Genomic DNA, 17601 nt, shown 5'->3' with positions numbered 1-17601 from the left:
ACCCATTATTCACAAAATCATGAAGGCATCACTTCTATTATCCAGTCATGCTTTTGAGGACTTAGTAAGGAAACATTAGATTAAATGTTGAGAAGGAATTTACTGGAAGGTTTTCAGTTTTTCTTCAGTTTCCTTTTGAGTCAAATAATCAAAATGTGCTATTTTAGACACCAGGAGTCTAATTCATACCTTTAGCTTAGCAAAACTTAAATTTCCTGAAGTTAAAAATGTTTATACGGCTTCATCTTTTCAAATCTGTGATTTTAGTTAAAAATATCTAAATTGCATATTAACTGCAAAGACTTCTCATAATTAAAGTTCAGAATGACAAATACGTAATATAGTAACTTAATTCAAGGTAAAGATTGTAGAAGATCCGGTATCTGCTTTTTGGGGGTCTTATTTGGTTGTAATTTTCCCCCTCACCCTCCTGTTAATTCCTGCATTATATTGAAAGTCATGTAAAAGTAGTACTATAGCAAAATACTTTAAAAGCATTTTAGGTAATCTGAAGGTAGGTTGTAGATTTACTTAGTCTGTATTTTTCTTCAACTTTGCACATGTAGTTGAATTAAGGCAGTGATATGAGAAATGAGGATGAGAAAAATCCTTGGCGTGCTGAAAAACAAGCACAGAAACCTTATAAAAAGTAAATATGGAATATGCTCTATGTCTAATATTCAGAATGTTGCTAGGAATCATTTAAAAGTATGATGGGAAAATGTAGTGGGATTTTATAAACTCTTTGCACAGCTTAATCATTCAAATGTTTCTAAATAGAGCCAAACAAAATCCTTTTCTACTTTATTATGGAGCTCAAATTTTATTGTAATGAAGGTAGGGGTATGTTAAAATTGCACGGAAATCGGGCTGTGGCTTTACCTGGTACATATTTGAAAACTACATAGTAACAGTTAACCCACATGAATGTTATATTGGTGAGAGAAGGACAAGGAAAAGCAAAATGGCTCTTGAATTCTTTTCCACTTTATTTCAAGATTTTGTTGTTTTTAAAGGAGTTAATGGAGCAGAATGATAACCTGCTGCCTACCAGTAACAGGACTGTAAAGAAGAATTCACAGATGTAATGATAAAAAACTGCATAAACTGTTACACTTCCTTTTAGGGTAGTTCACATAACATTATTGCCTTGGAACCTAGTGCACTTTGATACCTTGGACTGTGATTGCACCTCTGTGTCCCAAGCCACTGAAAGTGCATGTCTGACCTGCCTGCATAGGATCTAGAAGAGCTAACTAAAATTTGCTGTAGTTCCTGCATTACTTCAAATGGATACAAACTTATGGGAGAAGTATTAGAGTAAGAAACTGAAATGAAGGGAGAATGAAAGAAAAGTGAAAACAGAATGGTGTGAAGGCTATGCAATTTCAGGTTTATGGACTACTGATGAAGAAAAGCAGCTTGATGCCTCATGAAGACCTTGAGAAGCTACTGGAATAATTCAATGCATTCTATTAGTGGCTTTTTGTTGTTTCAATTGTTTGGTCTTCCCCTCACCCCCAGCATTATATGCTTGATAACAGTGTATTTGTCTGAATGATGCTTCTGCTGTTTTTTTTCCCCCACCAACTAGAAATCAGTCTTGTCCATGTGAGGCTGCTGTTGTGGCTGTGGAAATGTTTGTAACACCTTGGAAGATACATGTGAGAATGTGTAAGGTACCAGCTCGATACTCTAGTGGCTGAAGCGAATCAGGTCACTTTAAAATCAAAGATCCTGTTTACAGCCCCTGCTGACTACCAGCTTTCAACACTTGAGCTGTAATTTTCCAGTCTGTCTGTCTCATGCTATATGCACTATCTTTCTCTGGGAAACTTCTGCAAAAATTGCCCATGCATTTCCTAAAATTAGATTAAGGAAGAAAACTTTCTTGTTCCACTGGTGTTTTCATCCCATGCTTCTTCAAAACCAAATCAGAATCCTCCTCCCCCAGCTAGGACTTCAGACTGTGTTGATGGATGTCCCTTGTTGAATCACTGCTTGTGAAACCTGATAAGTTTTTGAAAAATGCTTTTATGTTCAGAAATGTGAAAGTTTGGTAGCTGTATGTCCAAAGACGATCCCTCCAGGCCAATGCATCAGCCTGTTTCAATCATTTGGTATGTTAGCCCATGCAGCAATCTTTTTTCTAATGTGTTGTTTATCGTTGGATTGGAATCTTTTCTTGCTGCTTATATAAATTGCAGAGTGTTCACTTTTAATGTTCTTCTCAGGTGATTTTTGTGCATTTTTTTTTTTTTTGTCTGTACACCTAGGGAAATATGCTTTACTATTGTGCACATCATTTGGAACATGAGATGTATACCCTACTTAACAAATGAACAACTCTCATGCACTTTGTAATCTGTGTTGTTTGAAACACATTTCTTGTGCAGCCTCACCCTGCAGAGTCCTGCTTCATGCTGTGAGTGTCATCCTGCTCATGGATACAAACAGCAAGGCAGTGTTGCTTGGAAGAAATTCTCTGTCATTGTGTCATCAGTCTGCTGTGCATTTAAGATGGGCTGAATTGAGGAATCAACAGAAGATTCAGCTCTGGCATTTTTTTAACTTACAATGCTTCATAATCTTTACAGTAAATTTTTGTATCTAATGTACTGCTTTATTTTCATATTGATACTTTTCAATATTTTGATTTTATTAATTGGATAATGGATCTAGTAATCTTAAACCCAAGCTTCACTTTAGCAATGGGATGATGCCACACTAGAAAGCTGTCTGTGTACTTGGTGACCTGGCCTGAAATTTGCTAAAATATTGTGTAGCCAGATTCAAAATGAAGAAATAATTAAGACCTGATTTAAGAATATATTTTTTTATTATTTTAATACACTCTGTCTTACCTGAAATGTATCTTAAGTAGTCTTTTATTTAGTGCTACACTTAGCAAAACATTCTGTAAGCTAATGAGGCCTGTAGTGGTCATTACGCAGGATCTGCAACATACAGATATTCTGTATGTTTGATGCTAAACCCTGCTTTATCTAAAACTAGCTTATTACCCTTCAGAATATTCCTGTATCTTGTTAAGAACGAACCTTTACTTTGTGCTGTTTGGCAAAAGATTTAATTTTGATTTTTATCTTGAAGGTCAAAAGGCTGGTTGTTTTTTCATCCCAGATTTCTCCTTACAGCATATACTTCTCTCTGTGCACATACTCTGTTCCCACAGGATAGGTTGGAGTCTTGACTGGGATATGATGTGTGTGGGTGCTGGCATATGGCCAGAAATTGAGGATGGATCAGGCTGCTCAAAGATTCTAAATACTTTTTTTTTTTCTGAAGGGGGGAACAATACCTCACAGGTGGAAATGTTTCCGGTTAGTGTTTTATTCTGAGATGAGTGAGAATAAAACTGGGCTGAGACTGTGTAGAGTGGAATTTACAAAGAAATCCATGTGCAATTCGATGAGTGACAAGGTTTAGAATCACTTTAATTTGCTTTCCAGTAATGAGGAAATATATAGAAGTGTAATAAAACATCTTGCATGTTTTGCTGAGGTGCTTTAAATTCTAGTGGGTAAAATATGCCAATGGATCTTCTTACCTCTTAAAGAAAATGATCTCTCAAATGAAAAATACTTTCTCTTGGAAGCTGCTTGGTAATACTGGAAAATGAGACTAATAAGGACTAGCTTCTTCAGCTGCAGAGGGCATTCATGTTGTGTTAGCTATCTGCTTGGAATTCGGTCAGGGTGGTGGTAACACATTTACTTGTGGCAGCTCCTGGCCCCACGCTCTCTCCAGGGGCAGAAGGCACTCCCAGGGTCTTGGCAGAGAGGACGTGGCCTGCCTTGTGCAGCTGGGCTCAGGCCAGGGGCTGGGAAGTGGGAGAGACAGCGCAGCCAGCTCCGCTTCTTGCAGCACTGGGGGGCTTTGGAAGGCCTGCTGTTTCCAAGTACTGATTCACTTTGTGAAACTGAAATGCAGAGATCTGTGCCAAAAGTCTGCTTGCTCAGGCCAGAGGGTTGGATAACACCAGGTGTTACTCAGCAGTGACCAATAGAGATGTGACACTAAAACTATTTAACCTGTTTAGCTTAAGAAATCTGTGAAAGGTAGCTCACATTATCTCATGTTCATGTACTTGGTCCATCAAGCCTTATAACTAAACATTTACACTTGATAATCTTAGTGTAGAGTTAAGTCTATATGAAATGTGTAGGTGATTAAAAAATTTACTTCATGAGCATTCTTAATTAAAATTTCTTTCCAGTCATGTAGTATTAGTCTGGGGACGTGAGACTTAAACTAGTTACTCTTTTTTGTGTTCTTGGAACTTGGATTTTTGGAGAGATGGCAATTTTTGTGCAGAAATACTAAATTTGATTATTTATTTTGGAGTTGAGAGACACTTTAGAGTAAAAGTATATTCATGTTTTGTTTTGTGTGGTTGTAGAAATCATGCTTCACACATTATCTTAAGAGTGGATGGCAAAGGGAGGAAGACTGCTGAAATCATTAGTTTTTACATTTTTTAGCACCATATTCTGATGCTTACATGTTTTGTTCTTCTCACAATGAAGCTAAATTAAAATCTCTGAGAAAGGGGTGCCTCTAATATAGCATAATGAAGTCTTTAAATGGGTACAGTTGTAGGTCATTGTGAATAGGAATGCAGTGACCTTTGTCTTGACAATGAAGCTGACACAAGCTTCTCAGAGCTGTTCTTTTTTTTATTATTTCTCCGCCAGAAAGGACACAAATAAAACAGAGGATCCCCCTTCTCCCATCAGTGAACAAAATCAAAAGACTAGAAAATGTGTTGTAACTTGTCAGTTTGCAAGATCTAGGAATAACACTGACTTCTTTCTCAATATAGACACTGCTGCTGGAACAATTTGTGGCAAGGAGTTAGGAAAGTCTACTTGACTGGCCATATGACTGGTAAAGTTTCTGAAGGTACTTTCTAATAGCCTGTTTTGATTTTGGGATACACAGCAGCAAGGCATTCAAAATTATTATTTGTACCTACTTATAGTTTTGTAGCTAGAAAAATCACAAATCTTCCTGTCGTTCATTTTGCACTCACTTTTGCAGTACAGTGCAGCCTTGCAATGCACTGTGTTGGAATCTAGCAAGGCTTGAATTTCTTGGTGGCCCATGTAAGAAAGTGAAGCATTTTGCAGAAAGCACAAACATGTGGCTCTTTCCTGTGGGGAGATGCCATTGCTCTATCCAACTTCAGCAGAGGCTTGTGAATTGCAGTGCTCAGCAATTTTCTTTAACCATAGAGAATCATCTGTCATTCTTAAACAATGGCACTACCTGCTACTTTAGGACTTTCTCGAGGCTTCAGCAATGTTGATCTGAATTGTGCTGCCTCTTGCAGAGGAGAGGCCTGTGTAACAGAGCAAACTCTAATATGTGCAGCCAAGGTAATGAATAGAGATTTGTTCCTTTTGTAAGAAATCATATCTACAGGACTGGTTCTCTATGATCAGATAATAATGTAATGTTTTTTTAGCCAAGGACTAAAACTACTTTTTTTTTTTAAGAGAAGCTTGTTTACTCAGTGATGATGAATGATATTCCCATAAGGCCACAGCCTGGGTGAGTACCTGGGAAAGGTATTTTTATTGGGACTGTCCCTTTCTGAGAATAAGCTTCATCAAAAGGAAAAAAAGAAAATAAAAATTTAGAATATGCATGTTATTTCAGAGCTGTGTAAACTACAAGAGTGAAACAGCAGTTAACATACAATATGACAAGTTTTTAAAACCCATTTCAGGAAAACAATATACTGATACCCTATAAATGGATCTAGTGGACAGTGAGAAGTGACTTCAATAGATGAAAATAAAAAGGTATGTGAGACAGTATGTTAATGATTGGCTAGAAATATTTAACTTGTTGTTTTCTATAAATGGGAAGACTTACTCATAAAGCTTACTTAATATACTGGAATGTGACCAATTTGATACCAGAACAGCAGTGTGCCCTTGTGGCAAAAAAGGAGTCCAGCAGTGCCACTGATGAAACTGATGAGACACTGATGAAAAAGCACCTGGATTCTCTTTGACAGTGGGAGAGGCTGAGAGAGCTGTGAGTGTTCAATCTGGAGAACACCAGGATCAATGCCTACAAATACCTAAGGAGAAAGAATGAAGATGAGGGAGCCAGATTCCTTGCAGTACTACACCCTGACAGGACAAGAGATAATGGACACAAATTAAAACACATGAAATTCTACAAGAAAATGACTGGGAGGGTTGTCAGAGAGAGGAGTAAGTTGCCAGAAAAGTCATGGAATGTCTGCCTGTGAAGATATTTGAAGCCCAACTGCACATGATTCAGGACAGACTGCTCTACCTGACCTGGCTTGAGCTGGGGATTTGGGTAAAATGAACTCAAGAGGTCCTTTCCAACATCAATAATTAAGTGATTCTCTCTAGTTTTGTTTGATTGGTGGTCTGTGCCAAATAGCAATGGCAGGTTCCATGCTGAAGGGACAGTGAGTGTCTCTAGGAAGTAGTACAATGGTGTGTCTGAAAGTGCACTGTTTGATGGGACAAATGGGCTCAGGAATTCAGGATGTTGTGGGACTCCTGGTAAGTAGTTCAATGTTTCTGATGTCTAGCTTGGACACTTGAGTCTGCATTAACTTGCAGGCCTCTTCCATGACCAGTCTTCCTTAGACTTTTGTGAAAGATTAAGAAGAAAAGATAGTGAAAGCATGGTGAAATAAAATGTTTTCTGTTTCTATTAAATTCAAAATCTATAATAAATACAATATATAATATTTTTATTTGTTACTTTGTTTTACCAACTTTCCTCATTTCTTGTTAACTATTGAAGGTTACAAAAAAGAAACATCTAACTGACACTAATTTACCTGATTTGAGAGATGGTAATTGCTTTTCCCTCTTCTCCCCAAAGTTAGCTGAAATAGCCTGACTTGAAGCTGCTCTTGCTCAGACCTCATGCAGAGCAAAGCAAGGAGAATGCAGCTTCTGGTTTTGGTTCAGACTTTTGACTTGAAATCTTTCTTCTGGAGAAAGGCTGGCACAGAGCATTATCTTATCAGTCTGTTGATAAGTCGTAACAGCATTAGGCTCTTTCAGGCATTGCTGTCAGCTGTTGTTCTGGTCACGGGCTCAGTTGTTGCAAAAGACTGTCTTGACAGGGTGAGACAGATTTTTTTTTATTCTTTTAAACAAAAAGCAAAAAATGATTAAAAAGGATAGGGATTAAAATGTATACAGTGAATGGATGATAGCAGCAGGAATGTAAGTTTTGTATTCCAGATGTTTTTTGAAGCTTAATCAAAGCTGGATATTATGGCGATGTAATTTGGGTCGTCCTTGGTGGGTCTGGTCTGGCTGTTCCCCAGCATCAGGGCAGCAATGCTAAATGGTGCTGCAGTGAATCCTGAGCTTCCATGTGGTGACAGTGGTCAGTTATAATGAGAAGTTTCAGAATTTTCACACATCTGTTTTAGATCTAGTTTTAAGTAATGGCTTTTAAGAGAGGCCAGCATTTTTCTGACATACTTGCAATAGGCCTTTCTTTTTTCTGCTCTACGCTTCTTTTGTTTGTTAGACTTGATTTCATCACAGACCTTGGGTTTTATCAGAGGGTGATGTTTGGACTAACTCAATATTTCCATCTTCAACTTTCCTGGTTTCTATAAACGGTAAGTCTTTGTTGGTTTATGCTTACAGATAGATGTTTTCATGCTTTTAAACCCCTCTTTGTGCATAATCTGTGTATACTGGTGTGTATTTGTCAAATATGCATAATGTAAATGCAGTAAAATTTTCTGTGAAAATCCCTGGTTCTCTGAGATGTTGCAATAGAAAGATGTTGTATTTTAAAAGAGTAGGTACTGGACTAGTGTTCATCTAAAGTGTTAGAGGATATTATCCTTTTTGAATGCAAAGCCATATTATTGCAGAATGCTGTGATTATTGATTTTTATGAAACTTCTTGCTCTAATAATGTGGGAAGGCAGCCCTTTTTCATGTATGTCAGTCTGTAATTGCTGAACTTAGGGGGATTTTTGGAAAATATTAAACAACCGGCCTCAGGACAGATTTATGGCTTCAAGTAATCTTGATATTCTTCTACAGTTTTTCTGTATCTATTTTTCCTTTTTGTGTTTTGGTTTGGTTTTGTTTTTTTAAGACAGCAATCTCAGAAAACAGCCAAAATGCACCAAGGTGGATGTTGATTTCTGTTGGGGATCATTCTCTGGCTGAGTAAGTGGATGAGAAGGACCACTGACATTTGAGCTAGAGAGTGACTGATGACAGGAGCTGGTTTCACCCTCTAGGGGAGAACACACCTTTGGAGTTGTTTTCACGGCAGATGCAGATACCTTAGTAATGGTGTACTTGGTAATGTTGCTCTTCTGCATGGGCTAGGAAGCAGTAACTCAGGAGGATGGACTATTGTTATCTTGGCCTTGACCCTTGTTCCTTCTACCTTGTTCCGGTCCTGCTCTCTTTGTGCACTTAACTCAGTAAGCAAATACCAGTTGTCTTATTCAGATCTCCCTGTTCTGCAAGTCTCTGCCTCTCTCTTAGCTCCTGCTGTGCTATTTCCATCATCCTATGTGTACCTTCCTTCAGTCCTAATCTTGTTATTTCTGCTCCTGCATTCCTTGCCTGATCAGTTCCTGCATCCTGCCACATTCTTCCCTCCTGTTCCAGATTCCTTGTCTCTATGTTTCCCTTTGTCTCTATATTTCCCTTTGTCTGTGCATAGATTTTATTTCTTTGCATGAGATGCAGAGGATTGATATTTACCTGCCATGTGGATGCCTTGCTGCTGTTGGGATAAAGAGCTGTTGTAACTGGCCTTTACATGAAGAGTTTGGTTTTACCCCTCTTAGCAAGGAAGGAGGCACATATCCTAGCCCACTGGAAGAATAGGGCCAACTACAGTTTTTCAGAAATTTATATCATGTGGATGAATTTAGGTAGATTTTCTTGACCATACACAGTAGTGTATCCATTGTGTAGTGTGACATGATGGATACATTCCTATTGAAACTCAGTGATCCTTGGGAGTACCAAAGATTTTTTTTTTTTTTGGTGATAGTTAAGACAATGTATTTTCCATTAGCATTCTTCTTGGAAATAAGCAAGGCTTTCTGAATAACTAATGTATATATTTATTTTCATGCACATATGTGCACAAGAAAGCATCTGACAGTGTCAAATGTGGTCGATGAAAATGTGATCAGCTTTGCAATCACAAGCTTGACAACAAGATTGTGAAAGGTTTTGGGATAACATTTTAGAAGGCAAAACTGTACACTGCTATTTAGAGTAGATCAGTTGAAATAACATTAAAGGTAATGGAGATGGACAGAACTTTTCACAACTGAAGCATCAGGAATTGCATTGCCTTGGGCAAGTAATGTTACCAGATACAATAGGTAGTTTGTTGCTGCAGGTTCCATATTCCTATAGAGGAGCTAGTGCTGCAAATTATCCAGTTGTAATGCAATAATCCATCAGACTTCCACTCCTTCTGAACTCTATTTAATTGAATGAACTGCAGTATTACAAGTTGTATATGAAAGTCATATATGAAAGTCCCAGAAGGATGTGACTTCCTTATTCTGTTGCCCTTCCAAACCATTTTTTTTAAAATTTGCAGTGGAGAATTTTATAAGATATTTCATTGTAGTAAACATTTAACTGTTCTAAATATCTCTATGTAAATTAATACCAAATATTCCATCCTTTAAAAATATAATTGGAATTTTATGGAGGATATTTAGGAGAGGCACCTTCTGCTTCCAGTAGTACCTGCAGCCAGAAATTAGTTTTGGTTTACATGTTAAATTGGTAGTGTTGCTTAAATGAACCACTCTCAACCTGCAGGGAATACTGAGTAATAGTTTTGGGAAGTGTAATTGGAACTGCCCAGATAATGAATTCAATGCTTTTCTCACTGATAAAGAAGATGCAAGCATTGATGAAGATATCAATGGCACTTAAACTGTACTTTTAAAACCATTTTAATAAAACTTTCACAGTTATTTTGAGTTGAACCGAATTAACTTAGCTTAAATTGAGGAGTTGTCTATTTTGACCTAAATGGGAATCACCTTCGCATATTGCAGATTGACCACAGGAAAAATGTTGTAGTTTTATTTTAAAAGTTTGTCATAAGCTAAAAGAATGCATCACATATAATGGATTATACACTTTTCACTCTGTCATAAGCATTGTCTTGTTGTCTAGTGCAGAGTGTAAGAGTATTGTAAGTAAAGCTGGTAGCAAATTATATTTTTTATTTCACCTTTTTTGTGATGAAAGGAATAACAGTGTAAGGGATTTAGGCTTTTGCACAGTCGGTGGTCTTGTGTTCCGGGGCTGCATTTTGAATGCTCCAAGGTGGCACAATTACTGAAAGAAACCAGCTTGCCTTCTGCAGTCCTTGGCTGCTTGCTCTCTCCAGTGAAAAAACCCACAAAAAAAAGGCAGCTTATTTTTCATGTAGATAATACATTTCATCCCATTCTTTGCAGCTCACAAAAATACTTACCCCTGCACAGGTGAGCATGGGGGCACTGAATAGGATGGAGCTAGTGGTTTTCTGTGAAAAACTCGATTTAAATTGATCAACATGTTTTTCCATTAGTTTAATTGCTGATTGTTCCTGTTCTTTTGTTGTGCTCTATCTAGAACTTCAGGTCAGGAGGTCAAGTCTGCTGGCATTTTCCTGTGTCTTCAGAACAGTGTTGCCTCTGGCCCATGCATTCATCTCCCTGTGTGTTAGTGCTTTCCCTGCTGTACTCACTTTAAAAGCACTATTTATGTGTTGAGATACTCTCTCCAAAACATAAACATGAATAATTTAATTTATATGTGACATCACTGTAAGTGATATAAACATATGTAATTGTATGCTAGGAAAGAATTATTTCAGTTATAATGCCTGTTATTTCTAACTGATTACACTGTGTCTTTGCTAAAGTCATCTAAAAGGGAAGAAATGGCAGAGAGCTTCTTTTGCAGTTCACCTTTTGAAAGCTGAGTATTGCTGCTTGACGTATGCACAGATTTTTCACTTCTGACAAGAAGAAATCCTGTGTTGTCCTCATTTATAATGTATAGACCTCTCTTTCCATATTTATACTATTTAAGTAAAGAATACTGTGAGTTCTCAGAAATGTGCCATTCAAGTGCAGAATGATGGTACCCAGACTTCTACAGTTTGGAATATGGTGAGGATCCTGGTGGCTTCATTACTGTGCTGCTGCTTTTCTGATTAATGACTGAAACCTTGACTTATTGGATGACCAAAGACCATCTGAATTTCATTGTTTCTGAGGACATGCACAGCTTTGACAGGTCAAGAGAAGGAAAAGATTAACTGACTTTTGGCTAAAATTCATTAATTCCTCAATTGCTCCTTTGAATTAATCAGATCTTCTTGCTCAGAAAATACCTATACCTTGCTCAGAAGTACCAGAAACAGGAACTTCCTAATTCTTCAATCACTGAGTTTTATTTAGACAATACAGTGGTAGAAGTCACAGAGTCAAAATATATTGTGGAGCTGGATTCTCCACAAATCGGCACCTTTCTGAATTCCAGTAGAAGCACTTGTGTCCATAGTTAGGACAACTACTTAACAGTTTAACTGATTTCTTAAGAAGGGGGATTTCTGAAGGTAATAGGGTCTCTGAAAAATGCATTGATTAAAAAGAAATCAATCTCACAGCTGCATAATTTTATAATCTGGTTGGATTTGTATGTCTAGAAGACCACTTGGTTATTCTGTGGGCTCTGATGCTGGGAGCTGTTAGTTGAATGCATAAGCATTATTCGTACTGGCTGTGCATAGCTGGAAAGCCTTCTGCAGTTTTCTACTTTTAAAATTGCCTGTAGGTTGTTTAGCTCTTAAAGCACAGCATATACTGTATCACAGCATCCCAAATCAAACTTACCTTGCTGTGTTCTCACCTCAAAATCACATTTTGTTTACAAGACTATATCAATAAGCTTTTTGAAGTTTTTTGTTTTATTTTTTAATCATCTTACACTAATATAGCACTGCAATATCTAGGATTACAAATACAGCTTTATTTAAAACAAACAGCTTTCAGTAAAATTGAATTACTTTTCTATTACTAAACACAGATTTATATGTGAGGACTAGAACACTGAAGGTCTCTGAGTCCAATGTTATAAATGTGAATGCTTCCAGCAGCTAATATTTATGCTTTTTCTTATTTTCTGAAAGGTAATATTACTTGTTAGATACTCATAGTGGAGAGTTGAATATCCTTTTCTTTGTATGAAAGTGTAACAGTCTTCTCTGACTGATTGTGCAGTCATGACATAGCTGAGGTGAAGATCCAACTTCAAACATTGCAAGATAAATCATTTCCACATTCTTGCTTAAGTGGCTATTTTAGTGTAGAGAAGCACATTTTCTGTTGAGTGCTAATGCCACTGTCTCCTTGACCCAAGGTCTTAACTATTCTGAGCAAAGTAGATTTGGTACTTAGCGTAAGAAAGAGTTTGCAAGTAAAACAGTCGTGACATGTGGAAATTTTGCAATTTCTGTACCTTGTGGGGATTGTCCACTGATAAAAGCACTGATTGAATGAAGTATGCTTTATACAAAGAATTAATAGACATGTTCTCCTTTCTTATTTATAGAAACTGGAGTGGGTGGCTGGGATCACATCTATGATCCTTACACAGCTCTAGGACTGTGTAAGGGACCTCCAAGAAGGGTGCATGTTTCTCAAGTTATTGTTTTGGCCAGCTGCTCTGCTCTTGTTTTCAGCAATGAGATCTATTAGCATGAGGCATTTTGCTAAAAGGGGAAGAAGTAGGAGTGTTTAATGTTGCTTAATAGAAACAAGACTGTAGTTTTATCTTAATTTTGCTGTTTGAGAGAAGTCTGGTTATTAACTCATAAGAAACAAAGCCATGGAATTATATTTGTAGTCTTAGCAGATAAATCTCTGGAATTTTGTTAACTAACAATGCTGGTTAAGCTTCAGTAGTTTTATTGCCACTAGGAATACAATGGCATTAACTACAGTCAGCTACATTTAACATGAGCTCAGGCTGTGGCCATTTCTGCTTTCAATGTGCCACCTTTGAGATGTGTTGCTGCTTTCAGTCTGAGTTGCCAGTACTGTGTCATGATGTTCCCAAACCCATTGGGCAGTGGCAGTCCCATTACAGAAGAGCCTTTTCTGCCCCTGGATTGTCCCAGCTTTTGGTGTCAAATTTTTCCACAAATTCAGAGAGGCCTTTAATATCTGAAAGGCTTTCTAAGTTTCAAAGAGGAAGAACATTTGCAGAAGCAGGGAGAAAGTATATGCAATTATTCTGCTATTCTTTTGGCTGCTTCTTTTTAGTGGATGCATAAGACAATTGTAAAATTAAGCATTTATGTGGGAGTAAAAACAAGGATGTTTTTGCCCTGCTGCTAACTGGTGATTCTCTAATTATTTTTCTAACACAGAACTGTCCAGCTTTTTCTGCCAGCACAGACAGAGAATGGGACAAGGTCTCTGTCTGCTTCATGCTGTTCCTGCCTTTTGCAAGAATAGTCTTGCATCTCTCGAAGAGATGAGCTATTGTTTGGAAAAGCCTTTTCCTTCTTCTATTGTTTCCTCATTTCAAAAAATAGACCGTAGAAGATAGATGGCATTTGACTTTTAATTAATTTTGCTGGGTTTAATTCAAGAGCAACTTCAGTGACTGTTTATCAAATGCCATCACACTGCTTACTTTTTAAAGGAAATGGAAAAAATGTCTGAAATAAAGGCATCTGAAATGAAACACTCAATAATCACAGTATACCAAGATCTTACCTACTGGAAATACTGTGTGTCAGTGTCAAAAATAAAACATAGACTCATTTAGTCCTGAGCATTTACAAGTAAATTGTTTGAAACTGAAGAGAATGGATGGAAAATTACTTTTCCTGGGAAATAAACTTGGGTACTTCAATTTGTGCTTCTTACAATAGGTATTTTAACAGTGTGCATAATAAATGTAAAGTTGTTATTTAGTAATGTGAACAATAATTTCAGCAATAATAAGGATGGGTAATGACAGTCCAGCAGCATTTTCTGGCTGAGGATACCAAGGGAAAAACTGTTATTACTCTGCAGTTGGTAAAGTATTGTATATATATTTTCTCCTTCTCACTTCTTCCAAGCTGCCTGCCAATCCAGTATTACTATGCTGGTTTATGTCAGTGCATTATAGGGTGGAATAGAAAAGCTACTCATGAAAGATGCAGCTGCATTAAAAGAATTAGTTTAAAAAAGGAATTCCTTACAGGCTTCACAGGACTGCCCAAAGGAGTCAAACATTTATGGATATGGCAAGTACCTATTTGGTGGAGCATAAGGAACCATAAAGTGTAAGTATGGAATACTGAATCCTGAAAAGTAAAAGCAAGTGTGGTATATGTTTTGTGTAATAAACATCTTTAAGGATGCAAAGTAGCCATAGAAAAGTCACTCAATACCTTGCTTCCCTTTCTACCCCTCTTCAGTTCACATGTGCACAATAAATTAGATTCTGAGTGAAAATTAGATACTGAGTAAAAAAACTCAATGCTTTTTTTTCCCTTTGGAAACATATTTAATGACACTTGCCTAGCTGCTTCATATTTCTAGTCTTTCTTTTCCCTCCTTGAAATGGAAAGATTTACACAGCGTCTGCAGTTGTATGAAACATGACAAAACGATTAGGTAATTGTTGGGCACAGTATGCTAAACATATAAAGCTTCATGTGACAGCATAAGGTATAAGCTGCAATTGAAGACAAATGTATATTCACATACTCTGCATACTAATTGGTGAAGTTCTGCTTGAGCTAGCATCTCCCATATCCTTCCAACCTGAAAAATGTTTTCTTTAAAGAGGGATTGCAGTGGTGGTTTGCACTTAAATTTAAGATGGTTTTATATTTTTATTTTTATATTCCTTGATTCTAATAGGAATAGTTGCAGATACGACACAGGACAGGTTTCCATGCTTTTAGCTGGAGGTGCTTTTAGAAGTATCAGATCTTTTTATTGTTCTTTCAATTAGACAGTGAATATGAGTTAAGAATGGGTTGCACTGCAGGATGAGTTTATAGTTCTCAGGTAGCTGCAGGTGAGTTGCATGAAAACTATTTTTGATAATTTCTTCAGTGCGGGGAAAATGTAATAAAAGAATATCTGATATTTCACAAAGTGTTTCTGAATATACAAAGTATATTTAGTGTTAATTTACATATCCAACTTTACAGGCCTTTCATCATAAAGATTTTCCTTTTAAAATTGATACTTCCTTTTACCATTGTTCTGAAAAGGAAGGGGAAAAAGAAGTCTTTGAAGTAAATACCTATAGTTGAAATTAGCGTGGACTGAGTTCAATGTAGCACAGAAGCAACATCACCTCAAACTGGGACACAGAGGAGGAGACATAGCTCGTAAAGTACTTGGTGCAGTCAAAATATTTAGTTTGACATTTTTCTTGCTATGGCTTTCAAGGCTTTGATCTCCTTGCAGAGAAGATGGAGATTTGCAAGGGGCAAATTAGAGCCTAAATATTTAATAAACCTTATAGTACTTAGAACAATTTTAAAAATGGAGCATTTATTAATTGGACATTAGCATTAATTATTAGTGTGAATAAAAGCATGATTAGTTAGGCTATTATTTGGTACCTTTTGTGTCTAGAAGAGCCCCTTAAAAATTGTTTTCATGTTTGCCTTAAATGCTACCCTTTTTTTCCCCCCTTCAGATTTATTGCAGTAGTACTAAATTTGTAGGTTTTCAAATGTAGAATCTGAATTTCCTCAGCCTTTTTCTGTATAGCTTCTTGCCTTCTTGCTTTCTGCTTCACTCCAGTTACCTTTTTATTACCCTGAATCATTGTCTGTTAATTGTTCTTTGTTTCTTTTCTGGCCCAACTATGACTGTGACCTTTAACATACAAAGAAAGAAGGACAATTTCTTCTTTTCTGGTGTTACAGGTTTATGTACAGGACTATGATTGTCTTTGCAGGGAAACTACCTCTTTTGTTGGCTTCAACCAACTAAAAGCTCTGTATTTAAATTCTTAATTGACACTTCTGTGCATGTAACTTTTTTCTCAAAATCATACACCTCCCATGTGAAGAAAACACACACTTGCAGGGTGCTGCCACTGCTATTTCCCTCTGACTGCCTGGTAGGGATTTTACACCCTTTAACTTGCTCACTGGGGGAGATGACTTTGCATGCATGGTGGAAGGAAGCACTGGGGAGCAGAGCTTTAAAGCCAAGTCAGCTGTGTTGTAGAAGCTAAAAGCAAAAATCAGCAGTGTGGTGAAAAGAAATTGTTGTGTGGGAGAAATATTTTATCTGTGGTGGTTCTGTGACATCACTGAACAACTGAAGTAAATGTTTGATAAGTGTGTCATGAAAGCAGCCCAACATCCTCATTAGAGGAAGTTCAGATTTTTTTTAACAGACAAAAAACAGATTAGATTATTTTTTCATGACTCTAAATACAGATGGACAAAAGTTCCTCATGTTAAAAGTGATTCTTTAAAGAAATGTATTCTGGTTAATTTCTTGCCCCTTTTTGCATCAGTATTTGAAATTTTCTTTTGCATTGTTGCTTGTAGCTTTGACACATTAAATAACCTAGTATTTTTAGGATCTGTCTCCTTGGAATGGCTGACCTCTACTGTTTTAGAGGAACATACTCCATGCAGATGCTCAGTGGAAGCATCTACTTTTCTTTTGGTTGCCTCAAAATTAATTTTTAATGTGTGTCCTCCTCCTTTGTAAAGTTCAAGGTCGGTTTTATTAAAAATAGTTGCATGATTCGTATCTGTGACTTGGTGTTTTGCCTAGCCCATCAAAACAGAAATGGTAAGGCCACCGAGGAGTCTGCCTTGGGTTAACATCATCAGTGTGTGAAACAGGGAAAGCTTTGGCATCCAAACATAAACAAGGGTCTTGGAAAATCCTCAGCGGAGGAAAATGGGCTGTTAGTCAGTTTTGTAGTGTTTACATGCTTTTCCTATTGTGACAAGAGATTTTATTTCCTAAAGCCTGTTCAAGCCTCAGTGTCACTGTGTTAACCGCAGGGGCTCCAGTAACGCCCTTGAGCGCGCGAGGGGGCTGAGGAGGGACATGGCGTGAGGGCCGCCCCTCATCGCGGGGTGCAGAGCCCTCCCCGCGCTCTGAAACCCTCCGTCCCTGCGTGTCCCCGCCAGGCTGCGGGCTGGGCCGGGCCGGGCTGGGCCGGGCCGGGCTCGGGCTGTGCTCCCGGGCCCTCAGAACCCCCGGCCCGGCCCGGCCCGGCCCGGCCGCGGCCACAGGCGAGCGCTGCGCGGCCAGCAGGGCGCTGGGAATGCTGTGGGCGCTGCCGATGGTGCTGGCCCTGCCGAGCAGCTGCATTTCTAGCACGGCCCTTGCACTGGCAGTGAAGTGCTGAGGGATGAAGACAAGCCGAAGAGTTCAGCATTCCTATTTCTCTTCCTCTTTGCTGACTTTGAGGCTCCGAATACGGTATTTCCATTGCGTCTTCTTTCCAAGGATTTTTTTGAGCAAGCGTAAAGCCTGGCTCATTCCTTGAAAGTAATCAGATTCGGCCT

At 37.9% G+C, this 17601-nt stretch overlaps 1 long non-coding RNA gene across 1 annotated transcript in view; it reads left to right on the top strand.

Moving 5' to 3' along the window:
* Nucleotides 1-17142: 17142 nt before the first annotated feature.
* LOC128811425 (uncharacterized) overlaps nt 17143-17601 on the top strand; it is a 51091-nt gene continuing 50632 nt past the window's right edge. The window contains exon 1 of the long non-coding RNA XR_008438342.1: nt 17143-17515. This is a non-coding gene — a long non-coding RNA (uncharacterized LOC128811425). The remainder of the gene's footprint in view (nt 17516-17601) is intronic.

The sequence above is a fragment of the Vidua macroura genome, chromosome 9 (assembly GCF_024509145.1).
Source record: "Vidua macroura isolate BioBank_ID:100142 chromosome 9, ASM2450914v1, whole genome shotgun sequence".
In the NCBI taxonomy this organism is placed as follows: domain Eukaryota; kingdom Metazoa; phylum Chordata; class Aves; order Passeriformes; family Viduidae; genus Vidua; species Vidua macroura.
Note: the sequence above shows the minus strand (reverse complement) of the source record. Positions and strands in the feature narration are given on the sequence as shown.